This window comes from Helianthus annuus, chromosome 15, assembly GCF_002127325.2.
Source record: "Helianthus annuus cultivar XRQ/B chromosome 15, HanXRQr2.0-SUNRISE, whole genome shotgun sequence".
NCBI lineage: Eukaryota > Viridiplantae > Streptophyta > Magnoliopsida > Asterales > Asteraceae > Helianthus > Helianthus annuus.
In genome coordinates, this window is record NC_035447.2 from 70,690,864 (window position 1) to 70,706,767 (window position 15,904).

A 15,904-nucleotide genomic window follows, 5' to 3' on the forward strand; every position below is an offset into this window, starting at 1 on the left:
TAAGGACAAGGGTGTGGAGGTTAATACCACCCCTTATCCCGAACCTTTATTGGGACCATCTAAGAAAGTGGTAAATAAACGAGGCCCACAACAAGAAGAGATGTGGGAAATTTTTAAACAAGTTAAAATCAATTTACCACTCTTAGATGCAATTAAACAAGTACCTTCCTATGCTAAGTATTTGAAAGAATTATGCACCCAAAAGCGGACTCACAAGTTTCCTAAGAAACTAGATTTAACCGAAAATGTGAGTTCGATTCTTTCGGGTGCACTTCCACCAAAACTTCAAGATCCGGGGGTGCCTATAATTTCAATACAAGTTGGTGAATTTAAAATGACTCGAGCACTTTTGGATCTTGGGGCAAGTGTGAGTATCTTGCCGAGTAGTTTATATGACCAATATGATTTTGGCCCACTTCAAATGTCAAACACCACCGTGGTGTTAGCCGATTTGACTCCTAAACTACCCCGTGGGATAGTCACGGATGTAATAGTCAAGGTCGAGGACTTTTACTATCTGGTGGACTTTCTTGTACTTGATTATGTTTCTTTGGACCGAACCAAAAACCAACGGTTATCCTCGGTCGACCATTTTTAGCAACATCGAGTGCTCAAATAAATTGCAAATCGGGCACGGTCGATATGACTTTTGGTAACCGTCGGTTGCGGTTAAATGTCTTTTCAGGATTGACGGATCCTCTAGTCAGCGATGAATGCTACATGGCGGACATTGTTGACGAGTGTATACCTCTATGCGACATTAATGTCGAAGAGGAAAGCACAATAGAGGAATGTTTCATGTTTGACAGGTTGCAAAGGGAAACAAATAGAAGCATAGATGAGGAGGTGAAGGAATTGGAGGTATTAGCGGCTAGGGAAGGAAGGCCCACTTGGACACATCAAGTGGAAAGCCTCCCGGAAAGCATTGACACCAAGTTAAAGCCGTCGTTAGAAGAACCTCCAGTGGTAGAGTTGAAGGAGCTACCCAAGCATCTCACGTATGGTTATGTGGGTGAAGGTACGCTTCCGGTCATTATTGCATCTAACTTGACCGGGGAGCAAGAAGACAAGTTGATGAAAGTGTTGGTCACTCATAGAGCTGCTATAGGGTGGACGATTGCAGATTTGAAAGGGATTAGTCCCTCGGTGGTGATGCATAAAATCATCACAGAAGACGGCGTTAATCCTTCTCACGACACACAACGGAGACTAAATCCGAACATGCGGGAAGTGGCTAAGAAGGAGGTGCTGAAATGGCTAGATGCGGTGTAACACCTCGTAACATCATACCTAATAAAATAAAGACACGTGTCATGTAAGACAAACGTGTCAGGAACTCGGATAAAATAAAAGATGTATGGTAGGATTTAAAAGGGCGACATGTTATTAAAATACCTCTGAGTGGCCAATGTTATAAATCCCAAGATCCTTAAATCATTATGATAAACATCAAATATATATTTAGCCGGTTATTCCTAAATAAATAAATTCCATTCTTATATGGAAATTGGGTTCTTTAAAAATGTTACTACAAAATCCTGATTAATTCTTGTTTAAAAGAAGTTGAATTTAGTTTAATAAGGCATGGCCAACCTCCATAAGAATCTAAAGGAGAATTCTTGATATTCCGACACTTCAAAGACCTTGTACAAGGAGCCAAAGTGGTGTAAGTGCATGCAAAGCATGCAAGGGCTGAGCAAAGGGACCCTCAACTGAAAAGGATAGCATGAGATTCGGAGTATACAAAGTTGCATGGTCAAAACTTGAAAGTTGCAAAATTTTTGTCCTCAGACCATCGGTTACGGACCGAAAGGGTCCAGGCTTACGGTCCGCAAGAGGCATACCTGGGCGTATCAGACCAGGGTCGGTTACGGACCGTATCCGTATAGGCTTACGGTTCGCAAGAAGGTGCTTACGGACCGCAAGGGCTTCGGCTTACGGTCCGTAAGCCTGTCGCTGGCAGCATGTTTTGGACAGCTGCCTGTTCAGCCTGTTGCACCGCCTTAGTAGTGTGGTTTTCGAAATCAGGGGCTTGATAAGTGGTATATAGCAACATAGGGACACCTGGGATGATCTTGCAACATATGTAGACTACTTTGGCATGATCTTGTGACACTTTGTTCACTATATAAGAAGAAGAAGTTGTGACTTTCTCTCTTGCTCATTTACAACTTATTTCAAGACTTCTCTGGAGCATCTCTGGACTTCAACAAGCTTCTCTTAGGTCCCTAATCATACTTAGGACTCTTGTAAGTGTCCTTAATCTTTTATAATTCAGTTTAGCTTAGTTAATTAGCTAAAAGTTAAACCGTCGTAATTAAGGTTTGACTTCGAGATTAAGCTATAATTATCCAGTCAAATCTCGAATTAAAAATACCTATAAGTAGGTAATTATGTGGGTAATAAACCTTTAAAAGGGTATTCTCAGATTCCCACTCTAACTATGTCAATTGTCGGGTCAAAGCTAATTTCAAAAAGTCAACAGAAAGCTTTATTTCAAATTAATACATAATTAGCAATGTAGGATCCATGTAACCTGTTTTGTCACTAATATAACTTGGTAATTAATATAAGAACATGTCTAAACATGTTCAACTCGATAATTTTCAGTTTAGGCTCGGTTTGGAACCGAAAGTCGCATAGTTTGACTTATGCTTTGACTTTCAGTTCTGATCCGTTTAATCCAAGTTTAGGATTGCCTTAGAGCTTCTTTTGGACCTAGTTACAGGTTAGTATAACCCTTTGTGATTATACGGCTTGGTTCATTAGTTGTCCAATTATTATGCAAGTTTTCCGTTAATCGCCTAAATGTTGACTATTATGCCCTTTCCACCTTAAATTATGATTTTTGAAAATGTAAAAGAGTAGACACCTTACTTACTGACTTATAAACTTGTACCTAAAATTTGACATCAGTTTGAGGTCTAGAGTTAGAGTTATGCTCATTAGCGTAATTAGAAGCCTTCTTAGTAATTAAATGACGTAATTAGCATATAGCCTACCTAAACCCAAATTTTAATATCAAACTTTTTACCTACTGATATAAAATAATATTTTGGGAATTTTGAAGATTTTTATTTATTTTTAGGCTGAGCGTAACTTAGAGTTCTAAGCTTAATTCGGTTATTGCCGGTTTTGCCCTTTTGGGCTATAAAATGAGTTTTATAAATCCTTTTGACCTCAAACCTTTTTCTACTGATTCATTATGTTAAATAAATTATTTTGAGCCTTCTGTAATATTAAAAATATCAGCTTTCTATACAAAACCCGGAAATGGCTCCAAATCGCCTTTTTAAGCATTTTAACGACATAGTATGTATCAAAACTAGTTTATATATATAAGGTTTGATACCTACTGATATATTCAGTAAATTGTTATATTATAACAATAAACAAAGGTTTTAAACTCAGATTTCCAGTTTTAACCTTTTAGGCTTATGTGAAATTACCAAAATGCCCTTTCGGTGCATAATACGGTTATAATTATTAAATTTCACATATATGTGATACCCTACTATTATAACTTATTAAATTAAGTATATTTACTAATTAAATTAGACCTGTAACTCATATTTCAAATTAAACTCTTTTATACCCTTTAAAATGACCAAAATGCCCTTATGAGGCATAGTTTGTGTTTAAAACCATTTTGGGCATAATAGAAGATATCTTACTGATGTCACAACATATCTAGTGCATATTAACTCAGGGAACTTGCATATGATTCATATGGCTACCCGTTACGCACTTTCGCGTTCGGATCGGCTTATGTAACTAGTTTACACATTTTAGCCGAAACGGGTCAAACCATATCATTATTGTCTCAAAATCCAGATGTGTTTAAGTTACCCGTATTAAACAAGCATGCAAGCTTGTCGGGTCAAAACCACATTCTAATCCGGTCTTCGCCTTCCATGCGATTGAGGCGTATTCATTCTTTAAAACTAATCGGTCTAAGCTTAGGCTAAATTAAAGACCCGTTAGGATTCTAATAGGTTATTATAAACCTTCGTTCCAGAATAGGAGATCTAGTAAAAGATATTTGCACTTTCTTATTGTGACTATACTTGCTCAGGTAAATACTTTTAACTTATTTTCCCTATACGGGCTTGGGGTACGGTATATAAAAAACCGCTTGGTCGGGCATTGAATCTTTAATCAAATGTAGGTTAAATCATTGAAATGACCCGTTAAAAAATTGTTTTGTTTGCTTAAAGCCTTTGGGGGGTTAATGACCATGTCCCAGATATCCTTGGCATCATTTTACGAAATGGCCACAACCTAAGCATACGGGTGTAGGCGTACACCCGCTATGCATAAATATTAAGGTATAACCGCCGGTTTTGGGTTAAACCGTTACGAGATTATATCATGTGGTGTGTCTATTGATCTTTAACCCGGTGTAAACCCGGGCTACTGGACGCATAAGGAACATATAAATCTTTTACAAGTTTATATTCAAATAATTATCCCAAGTTATAAAAATCTTTTTGTGCCATGTGCATTCAAATCAATTTTAAACCTTTTCAAAATGAGTCAGTTAAATTGTATTTACCAGTGTAAACTGACGTATTTTCCCAAAAAGATTAAGTGCGGGTACTACGCATAATAGGCTGGCCTCTCCTTAGTATCACTTAGAGTCTCGCAAGCTTGGATGCAAATAAATCTGTTGAACATGTTTCCTTTTTCTTTTGATCCGCCTGTGGATCTATTTCAACTGTTTGTGATACTTAATATTACAATATTTATTCGGTTAAAATAAATCTATCTTTTTGCTTCCGCTGTGCATTTTAAATTTGTGTTGTTTGACTATGATGATATCAACTACATCACGATACTCCCCACCGGGCCCACCGGTGACTCGTGGAAAATAGGGTTGTGACAGGTTGGTATCAGAGCCAACACTGAGTGAATTAAACACTAGCCTTTTGTGTTTAATCTCAATGCACAAATTGCACATTCCTCGAGTTCCGAGTCTGGACAAAGAACATAGGACAAATTCTGTTTTTGTTTTATTTTATTTGTCTTTTCATTTTATATTCTTTTGTTATTTTTAATTATGCTTGCAAGTTTAAGAATGCCGCCCAGGATGAGACGAGGACGAGGTAAGGCTCCATTTACTAGCCATGACCATGAAGCCGGGCCTTCTCACCGGCGTACACCTTCGATCACAATGAGCACTAGCCCTTAAGAGCCTTGGAGGGTTTACGTTGAACCCGGGAGGCGATTAGTCTCCCTAAGTTCCTCACCATCCTACCTACATTCTTTTGGGCCGCAATCCGAAAACGAGCCCAACAACCCTCTGCCTTCCTTCATACCTTTGCAGTGGTCAAACTCGCACCATTCTTTTGGTGACCCTACCCTTTCTTTTCAGAGCCGGTTCAACCAGGCCAATTTCATTCAAGAACCGTGGGTTTCAACCCACTAGGACCCGAAGATCATTTTTTGGGTGACAACGACATGGATGAAGATACGGATCCCGTGGAGCTTGCAACCGGGACCCCAAACCATCCCATCGAGATCTCGGATGGGTCCTCGTTTCATGGATCGCCTTACCGCGGTCCGGATAGCTACCAGGCGAGGTTCAACCAGTGGGACTGGTATTTTACGCCCTCTGAACACTCGTCTCCGTACCAGCAGCAGCAGCACCAGCAACAGCAGCAGGATCCTTTCGAGGATTCCGGATTTGTGGATGTCACTCCGCCACCACCTCCACCAGTGGAGCAGCCGCTTCCGGAACCACCGAGGCGGAGAAGGTCAAACGCACGAATGTCCGTGTGAGGAGGAGTCCGCATCAGCACTCCCCAGCCCTCGAGTGGCAGCCATTATCCGCCACTCCAAGAAGAAGAAGACCCGCAGATGGGGGGACCATCAAACCCCATCACGGAGGCGAACTCTGCGCCTGTGGTGCCACCATTGGGTTTTGATAACCCGATCCCTGCTTATGCCGGTTCAGCGGCATATAACCCGTTCGAGCTACCGGGCCACAACAGCTACAACTATGCCAATGTGGACCCGTACTAGGAGGCGTGGGACTACAATGCTCGTCACCCTGAAGGGCCCTATGGTGGTCCTTGGACTACTGGGTACCCACCTTATGTGTACCAGCACCCGCCACCTCCTCAACCACTGCATCACCAGCCGCCGCAGCCGCAGCTAATCCCGCCGGAACGTCAACAAGAGGTCCTCGATAGATTGGAACGATGTAAATGGGATATTCAAATGGAGCGTAGTAATACTCGAGGCTTCTTCAAGGGGTTGTCAGACCTGATCAAAGGAAAGTCCAAGAGAAGGGGTCATTGAAGACCTTTTGTTTATTTATTTTATTTAATTGGAATCAAGTCCCTGCGTGGACTTTTGTTTCAGTACTCAGCCCCTGCGTGGGCTTGTCTTTTTGTACTCTGCCCCTGTGTGGGCATGTCTTTTGTTAACCCCTGCGTGGGTTTGTTGTTTGTTTCGCCCCTGCGTGGGCATGTTATTTTGTAGAAGTCCCGTTTAAGGCAAAAGTTGTACTTGTTTAATTTATTAATGAGATGTTTAGTTTAAATTTTCATTTTGTTTGTTATTAATTATGTGCATGAAACATAAAATAAATGAAAATAAATTTCCTATTAAAAGATCTACCATTATATTAAAATGGCAAAATCTAAAAAGGACAAGACCTAGCCATGTGTTATCATAAGACAGGGCCAAGATGGTAGTTCCATAATTAGATTCAGATCCATATTAACATCTCAATTTAGGACTGTTCTGCGTTAATTATTAAAAGAATCTTAAAGGTAGAACCTAGTCTATATGTCGTTGCAGACATGGCCAAGATGGTACAACCTACACAAAGGATTCCAACTCTTGTTAACATCCGAATGCATGTTAACATTTCTGACAAACTGTGATACGATAAAATCACATAGGTCATCTTCTAATTGGGTTATTTTAAATTCCCTTGATTATAACCATCCCTTAAGGATGAAGTGCCTACGGGCTATAACTAATGTCCTTTTTGGACTAAAGACAGTAGTAGCTTATAACTCCCTGTCTAGAATAAGGCAATAAACTTTGATTAAAGCCTTAATACCTTGACTCTGTAAAAGTCTTGGTTTATAAATTAAATTTGTTTATATGACTATGCCCTTTTGTGTTATTATTAAATTAAAATATAGGATTATAATAAAAGTCCTGAACATATAAGTAATTAACAAATTAACCAAAAATGGCTATTAAAACCATGGTTAATAAATCATAAAATACTGTAAAAGCTTCTAAGTAAAACCTTGCCCATTATTTTTCTATATGTAGAAATTGAAGCTACATGGCTGGGTCGGATGAGGTAAACAGTCATCCGGTGTTAAACCACGATAATGCTAGGATACAGCTGACTGGTGCAGAACTGCAAGCACTAGTTGATAATGCTATTACAAGGGCTTTGGATCGGCAGAATAGTGAGTCTAGTGGGACTCAAAGTAGGACCCTATCTACACCGCATTCCAAGCCTAAGACTCATTCTGAAGCTCACAACATGTAACACTCCTGTTATTATTTTACGGTTTTCGTATAGTTTACGAAAACAAACATGTGATTTTGATAAATAAGGTTAGTTAAAACTTTTACAATTGAAAAGAATATACAACTTAATGTAATTGAATTCGTCGTTTAAGAGATACGTCGAAACGCCGCGCAGAAGCTTGTATTTTATCGTGTTCGGTTCTTCTTCGAGCTTGATCTTCATCCGGGCACTCTTGGCGATCACCTATGATCAAAACCAACTTAAAAGTTAGTTTTGATAGTTAAATAACAAGTTTAAACAAGTTATATGGGTCAAACAAACAAAATTAAACATTTTTGGAATTCAGGGGGGGCTAGACGCCCCACCTAGCCCCCTTTTTGACAGCAAGTTATTCATTTGTTGCTGTATAATTCCTAGCCAACCCAAGTTTCACGAAAACGGACATAACTCATTCGTTATTGATCCGTTTTACACGATTTTTTTTCATACGCGTTCGTAATTTAATTCTCCATCACATGGAGTTAAAATCCAACATCCGAATTCACAAAAATTTAGATTTCAAGCTCTCGGCTTAGTATTCAACTATGACACTTTTGACCCGTTCATGCTTTTACCAAACTAATTTGTTATTTTCCTTCAAAATCCTATGGTCATCATGTTATATCCGTTTACTAATTTTCAATATTTAACTTTACGGGTTCCTTAAGAAGTTTTAACCCGTTATGCATATATACTCGTTTTGACCCGTTACGAGTATTTTACATTTTTAGACTTAAATCATGCTTCTATTGGTTTACATCCTATCACCATTTTTATACGAAATCCAAGGACTCAAGTTAACAAGATGCTTATTTCAAAACAACTCTTTAAAGTTTGTTTACCCTATTTACCCCTCAAGGGCTTTTTGGTCAATTTTAGCCCTTTATTTGCGCGACGAAGGACTTCCGATATTATTTGACCAAAATATCACTTTTAGCTATAATTCTAAACATGCGTACCTGACTCGGGTCATAAGATTGACCCGTTTAAATACCTTTCGCTATTAATATCTAGTTAATAGCAATGCTAACCATGTGTTAATTCCTGTGATCACAAAACTCAACAAGCAATCATCAAATATTATTGACAAATGGTGTTAACAACACCATTTGACCCGTTTAGTCGAAATGACCAATTGTCATTATAAGATGGCATTTAATTACCATTTCACCCCTTTAACCTATCCCGGTTTACTTTTTGAAATCATCCAACTTGAAAGTCGTTTCCTGTTTTATTTGACCCATTATGACTTATGCCAAATGGTGTCGTTTTAAATCCCTTTATCTATTCGTTAACCCATGTCCGGATTACCATTCACCATTTTTACCCCTTTCTACCATAATTTATGGTTTCTACCATTTTCACTTGTTCCGACTAGCATTATATCGCGCCGGAACATCATGTTTCATTTACTTAATATAAATCGTATTCCATGCTCACAAATAAGCATTTTGTAAAAAAGTAAAAAGGGCGTAAGCTTAACTTACCTCGCATCCGAACTACGCTTTTCCTTTCCTTCTTGATTCGTTTGACCCACTTCCTTCTCCAAGCTTCCACCTAGCTTGTTACGCATCAAACTATCGTCAACATTTACAAGGCGGTTAAATTAGTCATTAAAAAATCACGACTATTCCACCTCACTTATTTTCTATGTCGAAACTACTATTCGACCTCATCATTAGTTAACTTAGCTTATTAAAGTTAACTACTTTCAATCACATGGTTTACAACATTAAGTCTAAATCAACATAATATGTAGAACCCTTATCACTACATATTGCACGTAATTGCCATATAATTCAAATACGCGTTTTCACTCTAAATTTTAACACTTTAGTTCTCATTTAGGCAGTTTAACAAACACCTAATGTGCATAATTTGCATTCTTCTTTTATCTAGTTCATGGTTATTGTTTTAACCATGTTTTAACATCAATTAACATGTCCATATCAATTTTTGCATCTACAACATTAGAATTTACTTACGAAAGTTCAAATTACACTAGAACAACTATTAATTTCTAGTGTTTAACATGTTCACACAAAAACCCACTTATCACCTTCAATGGTGATCATGAATTCACAAGAATTAGGCCTAACTTGATCATATACTTGTCTAGGGTTTACTCCTAGACACTACAATGTTCCTATTTCATCATATAACAAGCATGCAATCATCTAATTCGAATTCTCTAGGTTTGCTCAGAAATTCAACTAGAGATTTCTTATGAAATTTACATACCTCGTGACTCCTTTTTCAGTGGAGATCACTAATTCGTATTCGGATTTTGATTTGGACTTGATTTGGACCTTCAATTTGGTGAAATTGAGATGAGCTAGGGTTTGAGCTCCTGGCTCCTTCTTCTGATCGATCTCACGCACACACCCACTAGAGTGTGTGTAGAGTTTTAATTAAATAAAATCAAGTTTCAAATCTTCCTCTTTTGGCCCCTCTAGTTTGTAACTTTATAATAAGGGTTATTACCCAAGTTTCCTTCTTTATTTTAAGGTACATATCTAACTAGGTTGATATTCCTAGTTACTTGGTGGGTTCGGGGAAGTTATAACCCGTTTTATTTTTAAGTCCCGTTAACTCGGGCCTTTCGTAAATTTATTTTCTCAAAAGTCTTCGTATAACCTTTATTTAATATTAGGTTTAATTATTTAAATCCAAATATTTACCGGGTAAATTTTACCACTAACGGTACTTTACCCGTTTTTTAGTGTTAATGTGGTTTGATTACCAAACCCATTTTCGGGGTGTGACACAGCAAGCCACCCTCTATCCAACCTAAACCTAAGAAAGAGGAATCAAAGAAAGATGATGATTGACATTCCTCAAACCAAAACAGTATTCTATCCAAAAAGATTGTATTTGATGACAAGCCCTGTGCTAAAGGTTGCACCTACAAGTACTTTGTTTCATGCAAGCCCCGGGATTTCACAGGGGAGAAAGGGGCAGTGGATTGCATGACCTGGTTGGATGAAATGGACACTGTAGTAGATATTAGTGGGTGTGCTGAAAGAGATATTGTGAAGTTTGTATCTCAGTCTTTTAAGGGTGAGGCATTAGCTTGGTGGAGGTCCTTGATCCAAGTTACAGGGAAAATCCCATTGTACAATATGTCTTGGGAACAGTTTGTGTCCCTGATTAAGGAGAACTACTGCCCTCAGCATGAAGTTGAAAAGATTGAGTCTGATTTTCTGTCATTGGTGATGAAAAACCTGGATTGCCAAGCCTACCTGACGAGCTTTAATACTATGTCAAGGTTGGTTCCTTATCTCGTGACCCCGGAACCCAAAAGAATCGCTCGTTTCATTGGGGGTTTAGCCCCAGAGATCAAGGCAAGTGTAAAGGCTTCTCGGCCAACTACATTCTGGTCTGTAGGTGATATATCCTTGTCCCTCACATTTGACGTGGTCCGGCAGAGATCGCTGAGGAACACAGATGCAGGGAAGAGAAAGTGTGATGATGACAATTCACGACGGTCAAACAAGAAGCACAAGGGAAACAATGACCACAAGAAGGGGTCTGAATCTAAGAAGGATGGGCATCAATCTGGAGATAAGCCCAAGTGTAAGGTTTGCAAGAAGCACCACTTTGGGAAGTGCAGATATGACTCAAAATCCCAGTCTCAACCGAGGCCATGTGGGATTTGCAAATCAACTGAGCATAAGACCCTAGAATGCAAGAAACTGAAGGATGCAACTTGCTACAGTTGCAATGAAAAAGGGAATATTAAGACAAATTGCCCAAAAGCTGCGAAGAAAGCTAAAGAAGGAAAGAAGACCAATGCCAGGGTCTTTCAGATGAACGCACAGGAGGCGATCCAGAATGATAATGTCATAACAGGTACTTTTCTTATTAATGATATCTACGCAAGAGTATTGTTTGATTCTGGAGCAGATAAATCTTTCGTAGATAATAAGTTTTGTGAGTTGTTGAAAATGCCTGTTAAAACCTTAAGTGTGAAGTATGAAGTGGAATTAGCTGATGGAACCATAGAAACCGCTTCGACTATATTAGATGGATGTGTCATATCCATTAGGAACCACTCTTTTCCTTTGTCCTTACTTCCGTTTAAGCTAGCCGGTTTCGATATAGTGATACGCATGGATTAGTTATCGCATAACCAAGCCCAGATTGTATGCAACAAGAAGCAAGTAGTGATCAAGACTCCGTCTGGTGAGCCACTTACCATCTAAGGAGACACCCAGTACGGGTTACCCGAGTAGGTGTCTATGCTCAAAGCATCTAAATGCTTGAAGAAGGGTTGTGTCATTTATATGGCACAAGTGACTGTCGATGAGCAGAAACCCAAGATTGAAGATATCACAGTCATTTCTGAATACCCTGAAGAACTACCTGGGTTGCCACCAGATAGACAAGTAGAATTCAGAATTGACATCATTCCAGGAGCAGCGCCTATTGCAAGAGCACCTTATAGGTTGGCACCAACAGAGATGAAGGAATTAAGGACGCAGATAGATGATTTGCTAGCCAAAGGTTTCATTAGACCTAGTTCGTCTCCATGGGGAGCACCAATCTTGTTTGTCAAGAAGAAAGATGGGTCGATGCATTTATGCATCGATTACCATGAGCTTAATAAGGTCACTATCAAGAATAGGTATCCTTTGCCCAGGATCGACGATCTGTTCGATCAGCTTCAAGGAGCAAGCTACTTTTCCAAGATTGATCTAAGGTCAGGCTATCATCAATTGAAGGTCAAAGATGAAGATGTACACAAGACTGCATTTAGAACTCATTATGGTCATTACGAGTTCCTAGTGATGCCTTTTGGGCTCACTAATGCATCTGCCGCATTCATGGATCTCATGAATCGCGTCTGCAAGCCTTATCTGGATAAATTTGTCATCGTATTCATCTATGACATCTTCATCTACTCGAAGAACCAAGCTGACCATGAGAAGCATCTTCGTTGCATTCTGAAACTGCTTCATCAAGAAAAGCTCTATGCCAAATTTTCTAAGTGTGAGTTCTGGCTTCGTAAAGTCCAATTCCTTGGACATGTTGTTAGTGAGCGTGGTATCCAAGTAGATCCCGCTAAGATTGAAGCTATCATGAACTGGCAAGTGCCGAAGACGCCTACGGAGATTTGCAGTTTCCTAGGATTGGCAGGATACTACAGACGCTTTATTGAAAACTTCTCAAGAATTGCAGCACCCCTGACTCTTCTCACTCGCAAGAATAGAAAGTTCGATTGGGGGCCTAAGCAGCAAGAATCCTTCAATATTTTGAAGCAGAAATTGAGCAACGCTCAGTGCTGACGTTACCTGAAGGAATTGAAGAGTTTGTAGTGTATTGTGATGCATCACACACCGGGATGGGGTGTGTGCTTATGCAAAAAGGCAAGGTCATTGCCTATGTTTCACGCTAGTTAAAGGTGTATGAGAAGAATTACACCACCCATGACTTGGAGCTGGGTGCCGTTGTATTTGCACTAAAACTATGGAGGCATTATTTGTATGGAACTAAGTGTGGGATCTATTCTGATCACAAAAGCCTTCAACACCTGTTCAATCAGAAGGATGTAAATATGAGGCAGCGACGTTGGATGGAAACTTTGAATGATTACGACTGCGAAATAAGATATCATCCAGGCAAGGCCAATGTAGTCGCAGATGCCTTGAGTAGAAAGGAAAGAGTGAAACCGATAAGAATCAATGCCAAGAGCATTGAGATAAAGAATAGTTTGAACGAAAGGTTGTTAGCTGCGCAAAAGGAAGCTGTCTTGGAAGCTAACTACCCTGAGGAAAAGCTAGGGGTAACTGAAGAACAGTTATCCTATGGTAAGGACGGAATCCTAAGGTTAAATGGACGCATATGGGTTCTTGTTTATGGAGGACTTCGGGATGTCATCCTTCAGGAAGCCCACAGTTCCAAATATTCCGTTCATCCTGGAGCTGATAAGATGTACCAGGATTTGAAGGCAAACTATTGGTGGATAGGCTTGAAGAAGTCTATAGCTGCCTATGTAGCTAAATGTTTGACGTGTGCGCAAGTCAAAGCTGAACATCAGAAGCCGTCAGGTTTGCTACAACAGCCTGAAATTCCCGCTTGGAAATGGGAAATGGTGACGATGGATTTCATCACCAAGCTGCCAAAGACAAAGAAAGGAAATGATACTATATGGGTGATAGTAGATAGACTGACTAAGTCAGCACATTTCCTACCCATTAAGGAAACTTACAGTTCTGACATGTTAGCCTAATTGTACGTTGATAAGATTATGTCTCTGCATGGAGTACTAGTGGCTATTATCTCTGACAGAGATACCAGATACACGTCGCACTTTTGGAAAAGTTTCCAACAGTCTTTGGGCACGCGCTTAAATTTCAGTACGGCTTACCATCCTCAGACGGATGGGCAGAGTGAACGTACCATTCAAACTCTGGAAGACATGCTGCGTGCATGTGTGATTGACTTAGGTGGTAGTTGGGATAAGCATCTGCCATTGGTCGAGTTCTCCTACAATAATAACTACCATACCAGCATTCTGGCCGCGCCTTTTGAGGCATTATATGGTAGAAAATCAGAACGCCTATTTGTTGGGCAGAAGTAGGAGAAGCTCAGTTATGAGGTCCTGACCTAGTCTTCGTAACGACGGACAAGATTATCCAGATTCGTGACAGCCTGAAAGCTGCCAGGGATAGGCAGAAAAGTTTTGCGGATAAAAGGCGAAAACCTCTGAAGTTCGAGGTTGGTGATAAAGTTCTGCTTAAGGTATCACCCTGGAAAGGGGTGATGCGATTTGGTAAGAAAGGTAAGTTAAGCCCAAGGTATATAGGACCATTCGAGATCATCGAATGTGTAGGAACGGTGGCTTATAAGTTAAACTTACCTGAAGAGCTCAGTGGTATTCACAACGTATTCCACATCTGCAATCTGAAGAAATGTCTAGCTGATGAATCACTAGTGTAACAACTCTCACTAAAATTAATACTTAGTATGATAATTATCTATTAAGGAAACCCTAATTGAGAAACCCAAGTAATTTTGCATAAACCCTAAAATTTTCATAACAATCGAAATCAGGATCAGGGCCCCTAAAACTCAGGGGGGTAAACCCTAGTTGGTAATATCCTAACAGTTTAATGTGTGAATTGAAATTTCATTCGAAACCAACTCAGCTGAGCTACCTGGACACGAACCCAGCCTATGCTAGACTAGGGTCTCACGCGCCACGCGACGTGCACAAGGGGAACTTTCGCGTGGCGCGAGGGGGGGGGGGGGGTTTGGGTATAAATAGAGGGCAGTGGCACTTGAATTTCGGTGTTAGTTCGACGCTTAAATTCCAAACCTACACTGACATATACGTAGATTACTATAACAACACACACGATTCACGAATCGCTGCCGCAAAACAGGGTAATAACTCGATCGCTATTACGATTCAACGTCCGATCGATTAAAACTATCTGACGATTGTTTGAATGCTGCCCATATTGGGTCTATACTTTATCATTCATCGTGATTTCGACTTGAATGTTTGAGTGCTGTCCGAACTCGGGCTATACTCTGTCATTCGTTGTGAATCTGCTGAATTTTTAAGTATTGCATTTTGTCAATCGTTGTGAGGGTTTAATCTCGTGAATTGTCGTAACTGCTGTATTAGTTACTAACCTAGTTTGTATGCATTGTTATTTAAATTAGGTTAAACAAGGCTAATCAGTAGGCTTATACACTGCTCGTTAAATCTGCAATGTGAGTCATTCTCTTTTTATCAACTGTTTTACAAAACTCCAAGTTATTTTCAAAGTTATAATTACAGGGATTAAGTCTTTGTAATCAACAAATTACAGCCGGTATGTGGTGTTTTGTATACATTACTTGATTACCGTCACCATTGGACAACGAGTTAGCCAATGGGTGATATGACCATAGTCACAGACACCATCGGGCAATGAGGCTACCGATGGCTGGTCGAGTGACAAATACTGTGGGTAGTTGGATGATAATCAGAAACATTGTAATCGCTCTTAATACTGTAAATTATAACAAATGTGTCATTTTCAGTAAACTGAATGATTCACTCAGTATTTCCCCGCTGACAAAACCTTTTTCAAACATGTTTCAGGTGATCTGTTGTGATCCAAGAAAAGTGCCGTGAAGCACTACAAGCTTAGAGAAGTGGCTCAATGTAAATAAATTAAGAAACATGTTTTGTAAAATAAAGATTTCCCAGTGAAATCACCTTATTGTAAATTACAAGGTTTTATCCCTAAATTATGTAAGCGGGCAGTTTTAATATTAAAAGATCCTATTTTAAAAAGACTTCCGCTGTCACTTAAATTAATACCACGGGATTTCCTGCCTCGCGGCTCTGGACCGGGTCAAACC